Source organism: Rhinopithecus bieti, unplaced genomic scaffold (genome assembly GCF_001698545.2).
Source record: "Rhinopithecus bieti isolate Rb0 unplaced genomic scaffold, ASM169854v2 scaffold_48387, whole genome shotgun sequence".
In the NCBI taxonomy this organism is placed as follows: domain Eukaryota; kingdom Metazoa; phylum Chordata; class Mammalia; order Primates; family Cercopithecidae; genus Rhinopithecus; species Rhinopithecus bieti.
The window spans coordinates 887,785-897,041 of NW_016819911.1; the positions used below are offsets into that span (position 1 = coordinate 887,785).

At 36.9% G+C, this 9,257-nt stretch overlaps 1 pseudogene; it reads left to right on the forward strand.

The window, feature by feature from the left end:
* The first annotated feature begins 1,347 nt into the window (after window positions 1-1,347).
* Window positions 1,348-1,919, forward strand: LOC108520030 (GTP-binding protein SAR1a pseudogene; annotated as a pseudogene).
* The last annotated feature ends 7,338 nt before the right edge of the window (window positions 1,920-9,257 follow it).

A 9,257-nucleotide genomic window follows, 5' to 3' on the forward strand; every position in this document is an offset into this window, starting at 1 on the left:
TGGGGTGGGAAAAATATGCCTCTGGCTACCTAATAAATCTGTTTTCTTGAATTGAGTGATGGCTACCTCCTTCTGCTTGTGGAGTGTCCATGTGTGTGGGGCAGTGTTGAAGACAGACATGTCATTTTTCCCAATATCTCTTGTCCTGCTACTCTGCCTCAAGGCTTCATCTGTACTTTGTGCTTAAAAATTCCTCCTGAAATCTGGCATATCTTTGATCAATAGTCCTAGCTTCTAACACTGTTGAAAATTTACATTTGTTTTTGAGATTTGCTAAGAATTTCATGGGAAAGTTGACAAAGGGTGTGGGGTGTGATTTCTGAATGCCCTTGGCTTTGGTGCCAGAATTGGCATCAAGGACTTGGCCCCAGTGACTCCACAATGAAGCAGATGCTCCTTTGCATTCACCTGACTGCATGATGTCAGCGGCTGCAGGCACGGACAACTGATGTCACCCAAGGCAAGGTGAGGGCAGATCAGTCCCTGTTAACCACAATTCTATACACAATATTGAGAAGATATTTTTCAACGTACAGAAAGAAAGCCTAATTGACAGCCAAGAGCTTAGCTGCTCTGAAGTTGTTAATGAACAAGATAATAACAGGTTTTACTTTTTGCAATAGTATAATTTTCCTCCAAAATTTCTGCTAATTTTGAGTTGTGATAAAAGAATAAGTCCCTTAATGTTAGGTGATTAATTTATGCTATACCAGATCATATGGCATATAGTGACTGCAAATGATCTAATTCTCAAAGGCAGTTTTTCAGAAGGAGCAGAAAAGGCAAGTCAGGGTTAGCAAAGTCCAGGCAGAGACCTGGACTATACTGAACTCTACTGTTTAGATTAAAAATACTGAATTATTTAAAAAATGAATGTTTTAGCAAATAAGCACAGTTTTATATGGTGAGAATGAAGTTAGTAGTTTGTGATTGTTTGGCTAGCCATGGAGAACCTTCTATTCCAAATGAGGAGTTTATCTAGTCATGATGAAATATTTTGGGGAAGAGGGGTAAAATAGAAAAAAAATAACAATAGGTTTAAAAAATCTTTCATATAACATATTTTCTTCTTAATTCTTAGAGGGCAAAGCACCCATCACCACCTATTACACTGATTTAGATAAGCCCTAGATGTCTAATTCCCAAGCATAAAACATTCTGATGTCTCATGGTATCTTGCCACTCAAAATGTGGTCGAGAGGCTAGTAGTATCTTATCACTTGGGAGCTAGTTAAAAATGTAGGACCCGTATATCCAGCAAGTAGCTGGTTTGTGTGCTCTGAGTGAGGGTCTGAGTCACCTGCCATTTTGCTGGAGGAGCCCCTCGGGCCGTAGTAAACATTTGCAATGTCTTTCATCTTTGAGTGGATCTACCGTGGCTTCAGCAGTGCGCCCCAGTTCCTAGGACTTGACAAGAAATCTGGAAAACTTGTATTCTTAGGTTTAAACAATACAGGCACAACAATTCTTCTTCACATGATCAAAGATGACAGATTGGGCCAACGTATTCCAACACTACATCCGACATCAGAAGAGCTAACAATTGCTGGAATGACTTTTACAACTTTTCACCTTGGTCCGCACGAACAAGCATGCCGGGTTTGGAAAAATTGTCTCCCAGCAACGAATGGGATTGTCTTTCTGGTGGACTGTGCAGATCATTCTTACCTTATGGAATCCAAAGTTGAGCTTAATGCTTTAATGACTGATGAAACATATCCAATGTGCTAATCCTTATCTTGGGTAACAAAACTGACAGAACAGATACAATCAATGCAGAAAAACTCCATGAGATATTTGAGCTTTATGGACAGACCACAGGAAAGGGGACTGTGACCCTGAAAGAGCTGAATGTTCGCCCTATGGAAGTGTTCATGTGCAGTGCACTCAAGAGGCAAGCCTACAGGGAGAGTTTCTGAAGTTTTGACAGTGAAAATAAGAGTATTACTTCTCTAGACTGATCATATTCACAGCTTCCTCATGAACTTTTCTAATAGAACAAGGAAAGCTCTCCAACCATATCTGGCATTGTGAAGCCTAGAGTCTCTGTCAACTTTCTCATCACCCAGTGGTGACATGTGCTCTTCTCCACACCGTTGGGAGGTAATGCTGTCCCATGTGCAGTATTCTGGTCAGTATCCTGGGACTTGGAAGTTGGCAGGATTTGCCGAGTAAAGCTATGTGCCATTGTGGGGCACCTGAAAAGAAAACACGTCTCACACTATAATTGATTTCAAAAGAAAGCAATTCTATTTTTTAAAGAAAGTGTTGTTAATGTAATTGGTATCCCTCCTCACGTTTTTAGTTCACAGTTTACTTGGTTTGGAGTTCTCTATTCTTTTTTATTAACTAATGAATGATACTTAGATCCTTCATAAAATTAAGCGCAGATACACATTGGAGACCAGAGCTCATCTGGGTGAACTTACTCCTGCTGAGTTAGCAGGTTGGTGAGAGAAACTCCCACAAGCACACCTGTCTCTCTAACTGCCTTGGAGTAGGTGGCATTATCTCACCCACACAGAACTAGAAAAGGGACAGAACTCTGGCTTTGCAGTTGTGGCAGGTTTCACTGTGGTAAGCTAGGGTCACTCCTCATTGGGGAATGTGTAGCAGACTGTTCACTGTGGAGGAGTTAATTGTAGACTGGGTTATTCTTACTTACAAAGTTACAGATTTCAGTCAGTCTCTGCTTTTGTACTTTTGTGAAATTTTATTTCTCTCTATAGCACCTTTTCATTTTGGTTATAAAAGTGACTTTCACTTTTTAAAAGAGTTGAGAACATCTCTCATGTCACATACTGCAGGTGTGTCAGTTACTTTTACGTAGATTCTAGAGGGAAATTTTTCTAAATAGGGAGACAGGACAAAATTAACAGTTTAAGTGCTCTTAATTCTGTGACTTGAGAACTGAAAAGTATTGTGGTACTTGTTTGGATCCAGAAAATTTTGCTCAGTGAGCTTTAAAAATCTCCATTTGTGAATTTGGCCTCTATTGGGCTGTTCATGAACTCTTTTTCTTACATCTTGTCTCCTTAGATATCTGTGTTGTTGGTATTAAAGTATCGGTTAACATCTATAGCTTTTCCAGGTTTGTTTGTTTGTTTTGTTTTGGTATGGAATTGCCTTTCTCCATTGCAGAAATAAGCTGGGGAAACACTAATCCAAAACTTTCTGTAGAGCTATTCCTTGGGAGACAGCATCACTTATTGGCAGTAAAGACTCTGCATAAAAGCACCAGCATCTCTACCAGGGTGATGAGGTTTAATTTTATAGCATTCTATTTTCCTTATACCACACGTAAAATTGAATTTTGGTGATCTTAACCTATATTCTACACTTGTAGTAAAAGATCAAATGATAGATCTCCCAGGAAAAGATAACATAGGAGATGAAAAGTTGGGAGGATATCTGTATTCTAATGTGAGGGTAGGGAAAGTGTGGATAATATATTTCCAGGGTAAGAGAGTATCCTTCTTTAGCTGCAGTTTTCATTCTCAGTCTTCAGTACTGACTTGTTGGGAAAGCATACTTTTTCACTGCCGGGTACCGAATGCAGAGACTCAATGAAGTATATGTCTAGGATGTTCGTGCATTTCACTTATTAGTATGCATGGCTGGATTGAGACAATTGTTGATTTGGAAAGGGGTTAAAATCTTAAGGGAAAAAATCTATCTGATAGTGAATGAACTATGTAATTAACTTGGATATTTTTAATTTCCTGTGACTAAAGGTTCCCCATACTTCTCTATTCAGAGACGTGAGAAGTATGATTGCTTCAGTGTTAGTTTTCCTCCTTTTTTTTTTCCTGTTTGTCTCTAGTCACTTTGTTGCAAGCTAGAAAACTGGGGGTTCTCCATAGGACAGCTCTTTGTGAAAGTGTTTTATCCCACTGGAGAAAGGGGATTGAAAATCAGTTAGGAGCAGTGTATTTCTTGCCCCACAGAACACTATTCCTATAATAAAATAGCTGAAAGAAGCTGCTGTGTGGAGCTTTGGCACCTTGTACAGGAATTCCAGTGAATTCAGACTTTTCATTCTGTTTTATCAGGACACATATATGTCCTATTTCAGTAAAAGTAAAATCATCATTTACAAAAGAATGTCAATGTGTATCCTAAGCATTTATATAAAAAGTTAAAACAAAGCAAAAGTGTAGAGCCTTAGATAGCACCTACATCTACTGAACCAGAGCCTCATTTTACCAGATCCCCTGGTACACTGGTATTGGAGAAGCATGTACATGGCCTCTGAGAGTGGGGATGGTGTGAAAGCGAGAAGGCGAAATTGATCATCTTATTTCAAGACACTGTGGTGATTATGCGGTTTAAATATCTTTATTATTTTATTACTTTTAGGTTTGGCTTACTTGGCTTACTTTTCAGGCTCAGCCTTCTTCACTGTGAATTACACACATCCAAAGCTTTCCATGTACTCATTTCTAACAATGGCTTCACCCAGTGCCTGAATTTTCACTATTAGAAGCATTTTTTTTTTTTTTGCATTAAGTGTGGGCAGAGGTTAAAATAGTCATGTATTCCCTAAAATAGATAATGCATTATGCTGTTTTCACATGAGGCAAGACTTGTTCTAGTCCTTGTGTGTGTGTGTGTGTATGTGTGTGTGTTGAAATAATCATGAAGCAGGGACTAAAGAAATTTGAATCAAAAGTTTGCATCTGGAGAAGGGACAACTCTGAGACATGAAGCATGGCTGTGAGAACCGTGGGCAGCAGAGGGCAAGGAAAGCCTGGGAAATGGAGCTGTGAGGGATTAACACAAGAAAGGTGGGAGACACATCTCAGAAACAGTTGACTTGGGGTCCGCTCCAACACTGTCTACTTAGTGTATATAAATTGTTCAAATAACACATTTGATTCCCTCCGCAACTCTTTCCTGAGACAAATATCACTCAGAATCTTCCCGTCTGAATTCCAGAAGAATTAAACACAGCATCACCTTTCAGAAAATTCTTTCATCTAAATGGAGTATCTAAAATGTCTTCTATTTAACTTTTTGGTTCTGTACCAGAGTAATGCTTTAAGATTACTATATAAATAAACAAGCTGAAAACTAGATGTGCCAGTGCCAGCTTTAATAATCCAATCCTTTTTAAATTTTGTAATGAACTTTTTTTTTTCTTTTTTTCTTGTTTTTTAGACAAGGTCTTACTCTGTCGCCTGGGCTAGAGTGCAGTCATATGATCTTGGCTCACTGCAACCTCCTCCTCCCGGGTTCAAGTGATTCTTCTGCCTCAGCCTCCCTAGTAGCTGGGATTACAGGCACCTACCACTGCACCTGGCTAAGCTTTGTATTTTTAGTAGAGACGGAGTTTCACCATGTTGGCCAGGCTGGTCTTGAACTCCTGACCTCTGGTGATCTACCTGCCTCAGCCTCCCAAAGTGCTGGGATTACAGCCTTGAGCCACCGCACCCGGCCTGTAATGAACTATTTTTAAATGTTAGATAAAGATTGTTTTTGTTTCTGTTTTTCCTATTTCAACAGTGAGGAGTAATGCAGCATCCACCATATTGCTCTACAATGATGTTTCTTGAGTCTATACTTTTTTCACTGAAAGAAGTGACAATTTTATTTAAATACTTTGGTTCTTTGAGATGGAAAGTGAATACTGCCATCTCTGGGTGCTTGCTATGTGCCAGCTCTGGCACTAAGACGATTAAGATAATTATTTTAGGAGGAATAGAAACTATTTCAGAGCATTTTCATATGAAAATGATTCTAAAGAAAATGTGCTCAGAAATTTTGGAACAAATCCTCAGCCCACAACCTCCCTCCCTGTCTGTGCCTCAAAGGCATGTGCAGAATCAGATGAGTTGGGCTCAGACCTCACTTGGGCATGTCAATGAATAGACTTTTTGTTCCTTGTCCTCTGAATATTGAATCCTGAAACTCCTGTGGTAGAAAAAGTTATTAAGCGCCTTGAAAGGTATAGAAATCTATCATTAAATGATAGATTTAGATTTTTAAATTATCTTACTAGTTGTACAAACAGTCAAAATAATTTTCTTGTTAGTAAAAAATGGCGCTTTGTTAAGCTTATCCCAAATGATATTTAAATACTTTGCGATACAAAGTTATTAATACCTGAGGAGCTACAGGACATGTGAATGATTTTTAATCTAATTTCTGTTGCTCTAACCTCTGTACTCATGTTTATAACTCCAGCCTAACATAATATTCTCTTCTGACATCCCAAAGCTCATTATTATTTTATTCCAAAATCTCATAATTTTTTCAAGCTTGCCACAAATATGATCTTGAAGTACATACATCTGCATTAAATTTTTCTGGTAAACCAGGTATGCCCCTTATTCTTTGACCTTTGTTCAGTCGGTATGAACATACATTCTCTTCTGATTCTAGTGAAGTTGAAATTTTTTCCATACATTTCTTAGTTGGTCATTGTATTATAATTTTTATTATTTTTGATAGAATCTGCTTATTTCCATTATCTTTATATCTATGTAAATAGATATAAATATATACACTAAGTAGACAGTGTTGGAGCGGACCCCAAGTCAACTGTTTCTGAGATGTGTCTCCCACCTTTCCTGTGTTAATCCCTCACAGCTCCATTTCCCAGGCTGTTCCTTGCCCTCTGCTGCCCACGGTTCTCACAGCCATGCTTCATGTCTCAGATTTGTCCCTTCTCCAGATGCAAACTTTTGATTCAAATTTCTTTAGTCCCTGCTTCATGATTATTTCAACATTATAGCACATTATATTTGTTGTCACATTTTATGTATTATGGGTGTCAGTTTTTTGATCATACTTTATTCACCTATTCCCCAGGTTACAATTTGCCTTTAGTATTTGATTATTTGTTTGTTTTAGTTTTAAATTTTAAGTTTTAAATATTTAAGCATTCAAAAGTCTTTAACTGATCTACATCCAGAACATTTTCTTAAGCAATTTAATGTGAATGATCATTCAAAGTCGAATTTGTTGAAATATAATAGCAGATATACATCAGGAGTCTCTTTGGAGATCTGAAACTCTCCTGCAAGGGGCTCCTAGGAGACAGAGACATTGAAAATCAATAAATTAATTAACAAACAAAATGCTTTCTTTGCTGAGTATAGTCACTGTTCATTTTGATATCTCAAGATAAACATCTTATAATGCCTATGCATTATTCAAACATGGAAAGATAAGTGTCTGCATATATAATCAAATGGTCTGCACTGGATAAAATCCAGACTCATTTCATAAACCAATGTGGAACAATTTTGATAGCTTTTCACTCATTTTCTCTAATTGGAAAGAAATTTACATATAATCACAGTTGCAGCATGAAATAGGAGAAATCCATTTTAATCATTTAATATTTCATTTTAGAAGCCACATATAAAACTTTAAAAATATCTGTAGCTTTTTAATTTAAAATTACCATTATTTTTCACAAATATTCAAAATATGAATGAAATTATATTGTGGTATGCTATTCAAAATGCCTATTGTGTGTGTGTGAGAGTGTGCATTCTGATATGTATCATTCTGTCTCTGTCTCTGCACTTTCTGGCTGAACTAAAACTCTTTCTTTTCTCAATATATACTTACAATTTATTATTCAACCTTGAAGTTGATATTGTGACCTTTAAGATTATTTATGTAACAAAGACCTCGGAAATAAAATAATACACATTGTAAGTAATATTTTTTTTCTGAGTTTCAAATTGAGCTTTGTTAGCTCAGACTTACCAGTTGTAGATATTATTGATATATTGTGAGATATATATATCTACACATACACTATAGAAAACATATTTGAAACTAGAATTTAGACTTTCTAGATTTATGAAAGGAAATATTTGTTTTCTGAATTTTTGTGTTGTGGAATTCTTCAGCAGCATGAATGTACATACTCATTACCAGAATTCTGGTTCCTGTATCACATTGTTGGATTTATTTTGAGCCTGGTTATCTCCTGATCTGACACCACAAAGTTTCCAGTGGCAGGTCGCATGCCTTATATACAGTTCCTAAGTGGGTGTATTTGAGTGTACTGGGCACTCAATCAATGTTTAATGAAAGCATTACTATCTATATAAATTGATGCAGATATGTTTGAATACCTAAGCATAAATGTTAACTGGATATTTTCCCTTTTGCTGCAAAAAATTTGATGCAGTTTAAAAAATTTGTTTAACAGAGTTTATTCTAGGATCCCCAACAATGGAGAAGCAGCAGCATCTGAAAGCAGCACACATTTGGCACAGTTAACCCTCCTCCATGATGTCAGCTCTAATGACAAAGGAGAAAGCGTTGTGTGTGAGTCAGAAGACATTTCTCCAAATAATGTTCCTAACTAACCAAAGATCTAGAGTGGGAACCCCAAAATTATAGCTAAAGTTAGAGTTTCTAAGCACAGTCTGGAAGCTCAGGATGGGAACCGAAGGGGCATGCCAGATGGATTATAGTTCTACTTCTTGTATTGCAGGGTTCCAAAAACCTCTGCACTCGTTTATAAGCCCAGCCTAACATGAGATTCTCTTCTTACATTCCAAAAGGTCATTATTATTTTATTCCAAAATCTTGTAATTATTTCAGGCTCGCCACAAATATCAGATCTTAAGGTATGTAAATTGTTTTAACACTGTTGTTCTGTGTCTAATTATGTCAATTCTGTCAAAGTTTTACAAGAATAAGATGAACTGCAAATTTAAATATGTACATTTGCAAGGAATATGATGAATATTGGCATTTATAAATGCTGAACCAATTTCTACAAATGACATAGATGAGTACCAATTTTTAGCAAACCAGGAGGGAAAGTGGTATATGAAATAAAGGGGTGGTATTAAGTAACTTTTGGTAGGAAAAGTATGACTATTTTTTTCAGAGCTTTTTAATTGCTTTAGATCTGACATGCAAATTTCAAATCTGATATGCAAATTTCAAACTGATATGTAATGTATATATTATACCACATCTTTTCCTCCCCAAGATATTTAATGTTTCCTCTTCAATTCCCCCCCAACCCCACCACCTAGTTTCACAGCTCTTCATGAACAATATGCACTCCTTCAAAGAAAGAAAAGCAATTTGATCCTCTTGGTGGAAATCTGCCCAAGGTTTGGTATTCACCGAACAACTTGGGTCACCTTTCCCTGAGCTGGGAGTCAAGAATGTTTCATTATTTTACCATTAAAACCTTGTGGTTCAAAATTCCTGAGATGGAGTAGAGCTACATATTTCTTTCTCTTCAAATAAGCAAGTAAAATAGGCATCTATTT